This window comes from Schistocerca nitens, chromosome 9, assembly GCF_023898315.1.
Source record: "Schistocerca nitens isolate TAMUIC-IGC-003100 chromosome 9, iqSchNite1.1, whole genome shotgun sequence".
In the NCBI taxonomy this organism is placed as follows: domain Eukaryota; kingdom Metazoa; phylum Arthropoda; class Insecta; order Orthoptera; family Acrididae; genus Schistocerca; species Schistocerca nitens.
The window spans coordinates 444637688-444648108 of NC_064622.1; the positions used below are offsets into that span (position 1 = coordinate 444637688).

The 10421-nt window shown below is 46.5% G+C and overlaps 1 pseudogene; it reads left to right on the forward strand.

Moving 5' to 3' along the window:
- The first annotated feature begins 2051 nt into the window (after positions 1-2051).
- LOC126204533 (5S ribosomal RNA) lies at positions 2052-2169 on the forward strand (annotated as a pseudogene).
- Positions 2170-10421: the final 8252 nt, after the last annotated feature.

Below are 10421 nucleotides of genomic sequence, written 5' to 3' on the forward strand. Positions count from 1 at the left end.
CTCTCCTCCCTCTCCTACCCCACCATACCAACAGACGCCACGTTTTACCTTTCAGGAGATCGAAAAACTCCTCTGGAAGACTCAAGAATCGAAATGGGTCCCGTAAGCCAACGATCGTGATAAACCCACCTCACTCAATTCGTCCACGAGAACCAGAAGGAAATAAATATTGGCGCCCAAGTGGATGACGTGTTCCTCGACTTCCAGAAGGCGTTCGATACAGTAACGCAGTGTCGCCTATTAAATATGAAAACTGTTTTGTGACCGGACTGAAGAGATCATAGCAAACGTAACATAGCTTGTCACTGTTAATGAATGAACGGTGTATCAGTAAAAGTAACTTTGGGCGTATCCCGAGGGGGGGGGGGGGGTAAAAGGACTACTGAAGATTTGATGGCTAGGTCACATAACTAATGTTGAGGTACTGAATAGAATTGGGGAGACGAGAAATTTGTGACACAACTTGACCAAAAGAAGGGATTGGTTGATAAGACACATTCTGAGACATCAAGGGATCCACCAACTTAGTATTGGACGGTAATTGGGGGGAGGGGGGAGTAAAAACTTAGAGGGAGACCAAGAGATGAATACAGTGAGCAGATTCAGAAGGATGCGGTTGCAGAAGTTATTCGGAGATAAAGAGACTCGAACAGAATAGAGTAGCATGGAGACCTGCATCAAACTAGTCTTTGAACCGAAGACCATAAAAACCTCATTCTCTAAATACACTGGTGTGTAAAACTTAAAGGACAAAAGTAACTTTCGCAGGATATGTCACCGCTCGTTGAATCATGGACCATGCATTCAAAGATCTGCTGCAATATAGCACAGAAGGTAACTGAAAGAAATGCGCAATGAGACGGACAGAAATGACAATAATTGAAGTCACTGCGCTTTATGACGGCTGTAGCCTATCTTCGAGATCTCCGTGAGCTTATCTTACAACATGATTACGCAACACTTACCACGATATAAAAGGTATTCGACTTTTGGCGCGGTCAGCAGGCTCTACAGATCTCTCACCCACTGAAGACATCTACTCATGGACTCGGGACACCACTCGCCAACCACTACGACTGATAACCTCTGGCACAGAGTTGCAGTAACATGGAATGACGAACCGGTATGTGTCGCCCAAACTCAACTCGACTGGGATGTCCATCCATGTTAGAGCCATTGTTGCTACCAGAGGTGGCAGCGCTATGTATTGAACTTTGTATCCTGTATGCCTCCAAATCACTTGCAAATTTGATGGAGGACGCACGTCAAAGATACAAAAATTGTGAAAGAATTTGTATTGGCTCTTCATTTACTACATCGTATTGAAATTTCAGTGTCTGAATATTACGTTCCAGTTCGACTCATAAGCGTGACAAAATTGATAATTTGTAAAAAAGAAATGGTTCAAATGGCTCTGAGCACTATGGGATTTAACAGCTGAGGTCGTAAGTCCCCTAGAACTTAGAACGACTTAAATCTAACTAACCTAAGGACATCACACACGTCCATTCCCGAGGCAGGATTCGAACCTGCGACCGTAGCAGTCGCGCGGTTCCGGACTGAAGCGCCTAGAACCGCTCGGCCACCGCGGACGGCAATTTGTAAAAGCCTGAATGGGGCTACACCCCTTTCTTGCTCTTTTGCTATATTATTTATTCCTGCTGGTTTCCCTACAGTTTTATGCAATCACAATGCGGGGAATGTTTGTATGGTACACCAAAAGGCTTTGGAATAGCGTCACTACCACTGATGTTGTACCCTGTGGTTGAAGGTGTTTTTGTTTAGTAGTGGTTGCAAAGGAGTGACTTTTACGAAAGTTGTGTGTAGATCTACTAACACAATCTGCAGCATGACTCGTTCTAGTAAAGTGTTTAAAAAGGTTAGGAAGTATCGTTCTTCTAGGTATTATAAAGACAACTTGAAAATTAGCTTAGTAATTACAATCAATGAAGACCACTCTTCAAGCAAGGAAACAAGTGCTTTGAAGAAGTTAATTGAGGCAGCTGACGTTACTGTTGCACAGTTTTAATATCTGGTTAACTTAAGAAGGGGCCAACGGCCTTGCCGCAGTGGTAACACCGGTTCCCGTCAGATCACCGAAGTTAAGCGCTGTCAAGCTGGGCTAGCACTTGGATGGGTGACCATCCTGTGTGCCGAGCGCTGTTGGCAAGCGGCGTGCACTCAGCCCTTGTGAGGCAATCTGAGTAGGTACTTGATTGAGAAGAAGCGGCCCCGGTCTCGGAAACTGATATACGGCCGGGAGAGCGGTGTGCTGACCACATGCCCCTCCATATCCGCATCCGGTGACGCCTATGAGCTGAGGATGACACGGCGGCCGGTCGGTACCGTTGGGCCTTCATGGCCTGTTCGGGCGGAGTTTAGATTTTTTTAACTTAATAAGACGAACAGAGAAAAAGATTGCTTGAGGCTGAAGAGGAGTATGCATATGGTTTGCACTAGTTCACCCAGAGAAGGTAAAGCCGAATACAATGTCAAATCTTTGATTCGGGTTTTCCGTAACTTACAATCTGGAAAAATTAAATACATTTTCCTCACAAACCACTGACGTTAGAATACTTAAATTTTGCACAAATTAATCAATACTATTGTGAAACTTCTGTTGAAAGACTTGTCATTTAATACAATATTAAGGCATTATTGTACGAGAAAAGCCTTAAATTTTGTTGCTTTTTTCCCAGATATTTGGAGAGATGTAAAAACCCAGCAAAAAAAGATATTAAAATTCTGTTCCACAGATATTAGTATTCATAGTATATCAAACTTTGAGCAAAAAGACATTAATTTCGCTCTCGTGGGTCTTTCAAAAAAGAACATTTGGACTCACCCTTTTGATAAAATTTCAAGTTTTTATAATTAAAACGGTATAACCTCAACAAGCATGAAAACTTGCATGTTATGCACATAGTGAAGTTTCATCGTCTTGAAAATTTTGGATTTCATAAGGTTTTCTTCAGCGTATTACAGTTTGGCATACATCATTCGTCAATCACGTATTGTTTCTAATGCACCGTATTATGCACAGCAAGTAAGATTTAGTTATTTACTGTCCTTCCAGATGCTGCAGTTTTGATGGCCAGTAATCTAATATCGCCGTCTAGAGAATAATACAGCTTCTTTCTGCGGTCCCACGCTCGGTATAGCCGTCTGAGGATTATGATTCATTTGGTTGCAATACGATGGGTGTAGAGGCATTACAGAGGAAAGTTTAAACTGACTGTAAATCGAGCCATGGAAAAATTAGGTGCCGAGTAAATGGATTAAGGATGGGAAAGACCCATTGTGGGTTAATAATAAAATTCGGAAAATGTTGAGGAAGCGAAGCACTCTCAGTTCAAAAAAGAACGTGCAAATTTCGAGAGGGAGAAGTTAGTAGAAATTCGTGCGTCTGCAAGACGATTGATGCGCGTAGCATACAACAACTTCTACAATCATACTTTTGCGAAAGATTGTGCCGAGAACCCAAGAAAATTCTCTCCATACCTTAAGTCGCTAAGCGGGTCGAAGGCTAATATGCAGTCAGTCGTCGACCAATCTGGAGTGGCAATAGAGGACAGCAAAAGAAAAGTTGATTTTGCGATTAAGAAATCGATCACACAGGAGGATCCTACAAACATGCTGCAAAACATGAAACTTCCTGGTAGATTAAAATTGTGTACCGGATCGAGACTCGAACTCGGGGCCTTTGCCTTTCGCGAGCAAGTGCTCTACCATCTGAGCTATCCAAGCACGACTCACGACCCGTCCTCACAGCTTCAATTCAGCCAGTACCTCGGCTCCTACCTTCCAAACTTCACAGACGCTCTTCTGCGAACGAGATGGTACAGCACTTGCCCGCGAAAGGCAAAGGTCCCCAGTTCGAGTCTCGGTCCGGCACACAGTTTTAATCTGCCAGTAAGTTTCATATCAGCACACACTCCGCTGCAGAGTGGAAATCTCATTCTGGATACTGGAAAACATACCGGGTGATCAAAAAGTCGGTATATATTTGAAAACTTAATAAACCACGGAATAATGTAGATGGAGAGGTAAAAATTGACACATATGCTTGGAATGACATGGGGTTTTATTAGAACAAAAAAAAAAAAAAACACCCCATTTTGCTAGACGCGTGAAAGATCTCTTGCGCGCGTCGTTTGGTGATGATCGTGTGCTCAGCCGCCACTTCAGTCATGCTTGGCCTCCCAGGTCCCCAGACCTCAGTCAGTGCGATTATTGGCTTTGGGGTTACCTGAAGTCGCAAGTCTATCGTGATCGACCGACATCTGTAGGTATGCTGAAAGGCAACATCCGACGCCAATGCCTCACTATAACTCCGGACATGCTTTACAGTGCTGTTCACAACATTATTCCTCGACTACAGCTATTGTTGAGGAATAATGGTGGACACATTGAGTATTTCGTGTAAAGAACATCATCTTTGCTTTGTCTTACTTTGTTATGCTAATTATTGCTATTCTGATCAGATGAAGCGCCATCTGTCAGACATTTTTTGAACTTTTGTATTTTTTTTGGTTCTAATAAAACCGCATGTCATTCCAAGCATGTGTGTCAATTTGTACCTGTCTATCTACATTATTCCGCGATTTATTCAGTTTTCAAATTTATGCTGACTTTTTGACCACCCGATATTTTGCACTGAGGCCCCTTCACACCCTCCTCCCAAGAACATAGTAATGGACATCGCTGGCGTAGAGAAACTACTGAAAGTGTACAAAAAATAGGTAATCACGTTGGAAACCTTTTCACATGAACCATCTGCGTGCAAATGACACCTCCGGCAATGTACTGTTCTTTTACATATGAATATCGCTCTCCCACGAGTTTTGTCACCAGAGTATTTCTCGTGATGGATGTCTAACCACGGAAGGGTTGACGTAGACTCCGAACAAGACCGCTGACTGGTGTAGAGGGGCGATGTCTCCGGCGAGGCAGGAGAGGCGCCGGGCCGCCAGCGGTCCCGGTCGGGCCCCGGCCGAGCCGCTATCTGGGGCCGAATATCTGGCATTCCGGCCGGGTCAGGGGTCGCGGCTGGGCTGGCGGGATGGAGGCGGGCAGGTGCGCGCCCACGAACGCCGCCTGTCAGCGCACCGCCGCGCCGCCGCTTCACTTCCTCGCCACCAGGCTCCTCCAAAACACTAATTCAAGCAGTCGCATGCGTCAGATACATCCTCGTGGCATCCGTAACTGAGCAGAGCTGTCATTGAGTTTCTTTCGGTGGAAAACCAGAGCATCGCAGACATTCGTAGGCGTTTGCAGAATGGTTACGGACACCTGGCTGCGAACAAAGTACGCTGAGTCGGGAGAGCCGTCTGTCATCATTGCAACAAGGTCGCACAAACCTGTCCGGCCTCCCGCGTGCCGGTCACTCGCACAGAGCTGTGACGCCTGCACTGATGGGACGTGCGGACACTCTCATCTACGGATCACAATGGGCCGGCCAGGGTGGCCAAGCGGTTCTAGGCGCTACAGTCTGGAACCGCGAGACCACTAAGGTCGCAGGTTCGAACCCTGCCTCGGGCATGGATGTGTGTGATGTCCTTAGGTTAGTTAGGTTTAAGTAGTTCTAAGTTCTAGGGGATTGATAACCTTAGATAAGTCCCATAGTGCTCAGAGCCATTTGAACCATTTGATCACAAACACCTCGCATAAATGGACGTCTCTGTTGATAGTGCTGACACACACGTTCACTCGTCCGGGTACTCAAAGGTGTGTGCCACCTGGGTTCCTCGCGGTCTAACAGAAGAGCGTAAGGAGCATAGACCATAAGTGAGGAACTGCCCGCGCGTTACGAGGCTGACCGCAATATTTACACTACTGGCCATTAAAAGTGCTACACCAAGAAGAAATGCATATGATAAACGGGTATTCTTTGGACAAATATATTATACTAGAACTGCAATTTGGGTGCATAGATCCTGAGAAATCAGTACCCAGAACAACCACCTCTGGCCGTAATAACGGCCTTGATACGCCTGGGCATTGAGTCAAACAAAGCTTGGATGGCGTGTACAGGTACAGCTGCCCTTGCAGCTTCAACACGATACCACAGTTCATCAAGAGTAGTGACTGGCGTATTGTGACGAGCCAGTTGCCCGGTCACCATTGACCAGACGTTTCCAATTGGTGAGAGATCTGGAGAATGTGCTGGCCAGGGTAGCAGCCGAACATTTTATGTATCCAGAAAGGCCCGTACAGGACCTGCAACATGCGGTCGTGCATTATCCTGCTCAAATGTAGGCTTTCGTAGGGATCGAATGAAGGGTAGAGCCACCGGTCGTAACACATCTGAAATGTAACGTCCACTGTTCAAAGTGCCGTCAATGCGAACAAGAGGTGACCGAGACGTGTAACCAATGGCACCCCATACCATCACGCCGGGTGATAAGCCAGTATGGCGATGACGAATACACGCTCCCAAAGTGCGTTCACCGCGATGTCGCCAAACACGGATGAGACCATCATGATGCTCTAAACTGAACCTGGATTCATGCGAAAAAATTATATTTTGCCATTCGTGTACCCAGGTTCGTCGTTGAGTACACCATCGCAGGTGCTCCTGTCTGTGATGCAGCGTCAAGGGTAACGGCAGCCATGGTCTCCGAGCCGATAGTCCATGCTGCTGCAAACGTCGTCGAACTGTTCGTGCAGATGGTTCCAAACGTCCCCATCTGTTGACTCAGGGATCGAGACGTGGCTGCACGATCCGTTAGAGCCATGTGGATAAGATGCCTGTCATCTCGACTGCCAGTGATACGAGGCCGCTGGAATCCAGCACGGCGTTCCGTATTACCCTACTGAACCCACCGATTCCATATTCTGCTAACAGTCATAGGATCTCGACCAACGCGAGCAGCAATGTCGCGATACGATTAACCGCAATCGCAATACGCTACAATCCGACCTTTATCAAAGTCGGAAACGTGATGGTGCGCATTTCTCCTCCTTACACGAGGCATCACAACAACGTTTCAGCAGGCAACGCCGGTCAACTGCTGTTTGTGTATGAGAAATCGGTTGGAAACTTTCCTCAAGTCAGCACGTTGTAGGTGTCGCCACCGGCGCCAGCCTTGTGTGAATGCTCTGAAAAGCTAATCATTTGCATATCACAGCATCTTCTTCCTGTCGGTTAAATTTCGCGTCTGTAGTACATCATCTTCGTGGTGTAGCAATTTTAATGGGCAGTAGTGTATTTGTCGAACATCATCACAGGCGATGACAAATGGGTTCATCATTTCGGATCGGAAACAAAACGGCACTCCATGGAGTGGCGCCATAATACTTCTAGCACGACGGGAATTAACACACTTTGAAAGCCGAATACTAGTTGGAACTAGACGCATGGGACATTAAATTTCGGAAATCGTTAGGGAATTCAATATTCCGACATCCACAACGCACCTCTGACAACGAACACCGCAGTGGCCGACGGCCTCCAGCTAATGAGCGACAGCAGTGGCGTCTGCGTAGAGCTGTCACTGCTAACAGACAACCAACACAGCATCAACTATGGACACAAATCAATGTGGGACGTACAACGAAAGTATCCGCTAGGACAGAGCAGTGAAATTTGTGAAATTTGGCGTCAATGAGCTCTGATAGCAGACAATCGATGTGAGTGCATTTGCTAGCAGCACAACACCGCCTAAAGCGGCTTTCCTAGGTTCGTCATGATGACGGTTGGACCTCAGACGACTGGAAAACCTTGTCCTGGTCAGATGACCCCCAATTTCAGTTGTTAGTAGCTGATGGTAGGGTTGGAGTGTGGCGCAGACACCGCGAAACCATGTATCCAAGTTGTCAACAAGGCACTCTGCAAGCTGCTGATGGCTCTATGATTGTGTGGGCTGTGTTTACATGAAATGGGCTGTGTCCTCTGGTCCAATTGAAGCGATCATAGACCGTAAATGCTTATCTCCGGTTGCTTCGAGAACATTTTCAGCTGTTCCTGGACTTCATGTTTCCAAACAACAATTTCCCATGTCACCAGGCCACAACAGTTCGCGATTGGTTCGAAGAACATTCTGGACAATTCAAGCGCGTGATTTGTCCACCCAGATCGCTCGACATGAATCCCATCGAACATTTATAATATTATCAGGAGGTCTGTTCGTGCACAATACGTTGCCCAGCACGGCTCAATATTTCAGCCTGGGGCTTTCAACGCCTTGTTTAATCCATGCCACGTCGAGTGGCTGCACTATGCCAGGCAAAAGGAGATCCGATACGATATTAAGAGGTATCTCTTTGCTTCTGCCACCTGCGTCTATTACTCCTTCTTTTAAAAATTTTTAAGTTCACCTATTTCGAAAGTTAGTCTGCTGGGACACATGAGTCACATGAACCTAACTTAATGACAAAAGTGACTTTCGCATGATGTGTGACCGCCAACATAACTCGACGAAACTTGAACCATACATAGAAAGAACTGCTTCAGTATATTATGGAAGGTACTCCGCCTTCAGGCCACAAGTGGCCTACCGGGGCCATCCGACCGCCGTGTCATCCTCAGGGAACGATCGGATAGGAGGGGCGTGGGGACAGCACACCGCACTCAGGGTCGTTATGATGGTATTCTTGACCGAGGCCGCTACTATTCGGTCGGGTAACTCCTCAATTGGGATCACGAGGCTGAGTGTACCCCGAAAAATGACAACAGCGCATGGCGGCTGGGTGGTCACCCATCCAATTGCCTGCCACGCCTAAAAGCGCTTAACTTCGGTGATCGCACGGAAACTGGTGTATCCACTGCGGCAAGGCCGTTGCCATATTATAGAAGGTAACTGAATAAAATACTTGGCAATACGAATATAAATGACACTTTTACTCAAAGACGGTAATTACAAAGGGAGGGGTGCTGTTCTTAATGGGGTGTGTGATCACCACGTACGTCTTTTGCAATGTGCTCCCATGCTGGCCAGAAGGTTGGTATCGTGTTCTTGTGGTAGGGCGATCCAGGCTCCCACCAGCGCGGTTACCAACTCTGGATGGTCGGTTGTCCGTATGAACGCTTCCCACACGTTCTGAATCAGATTTAATTTGGGAGAACGTGTAGGCCACTGCGTTCGCCGAATACCCACTCGTTACAACAGCTGCTCCACCTGCGCTGCTTGATGGGATTGCGCATTGTCATCCGTAAAAATGAAGTCAGGGCAGATTGCACCCCTGAAAAAGCGCACATCCGGATGGAGTAGATTGTCACAATAACGGTGACTGGTAATAGTACTGTGCTGAAAGCTTTAAAGGCCCTTACCCCCCTATATAAAGATGATGCCTTCCCACAGCCTAACGGTAGAACCACCAAAACTATCATGCTCTACAATACTGGACGTACCATCATTTGGCGATACGCGGAAACACGTTATGCATCCAAGAAACATCATTGAACGTCACCTTCTACATCTACATCCATACTCCGCAAGCCACCTGACGGTGTGTGGCGGAGGGCACTTTGAGTACCTCTATCGTTTCTACCTTCTATTCCAGTCTCGTATTGTTCGTGGAAAGAAAGATTGTCGGTATGGCTCTGTGTGGGCTCTAATCTCTCTGATTTTATCCGCATGGTCTCTCCGCGAGATATACATGGGAGGGAACAATATACTACTTAACTCCTCGATGAAGGCATGTTCTCGAAACTTCAACAAAAGCCCATACCGAGTTACTGAACGTCTCTCCTGCAGAGTCTTCCACTGGAGTTTATCTATCATCTCCGTAACGCTTTCGCGATTACTAAATGATCCTGTAACAAAGCGCGCTGCTCTCCGTTGGATCTTCTCTATCTCTTCTATCAACCCCATCTGGTACGGTTCCCACATCGGTGAGCAATACTCAAGCAGTGGGCGAACAAGTGTACTGTAACCTACTTCCTTTGTTTTCGGATTGCATTTCCTTAGGATTCTTCCAGTGAATCTCAGTCTGGCATCTGCTTTACCGACGATCAACTTTATATGATCATTCCATTTCAAATCACTCCTAATGCCTACTTCCAGATAATTTATGGAATTAACTACTTCCAGTTGCTGACCTGCTATATTGTAGCTAAATGATAAAGGATCTTTCTTTCTACGTATTCGCAGAACATTACACTTGTCTACATTGAGGTTCAATTGCCATTCCCTGCATCATGCGTCAATTCGTTGCAGATCCTCCTGCATTTCAGTACAATTTTCCATAGTTACAACCTCTCGATATACCACAGCATCATCCGCAAAAAGCCTCAGTAAGCTTCTGATGTTATCCACAAGGTCATTTATGTATATTGTGAACAGCAACGGTCCTTTTTGGTGGTTCAGGGAGTGTGGGGAGGCATACCGTTGTATGGGCGTACTGACCTCCAAATGTTTGAACACCGTGCTCTCACTGGTCAATAACATTGTCGGATTGAGCTCCTTCCCCACGCGCGT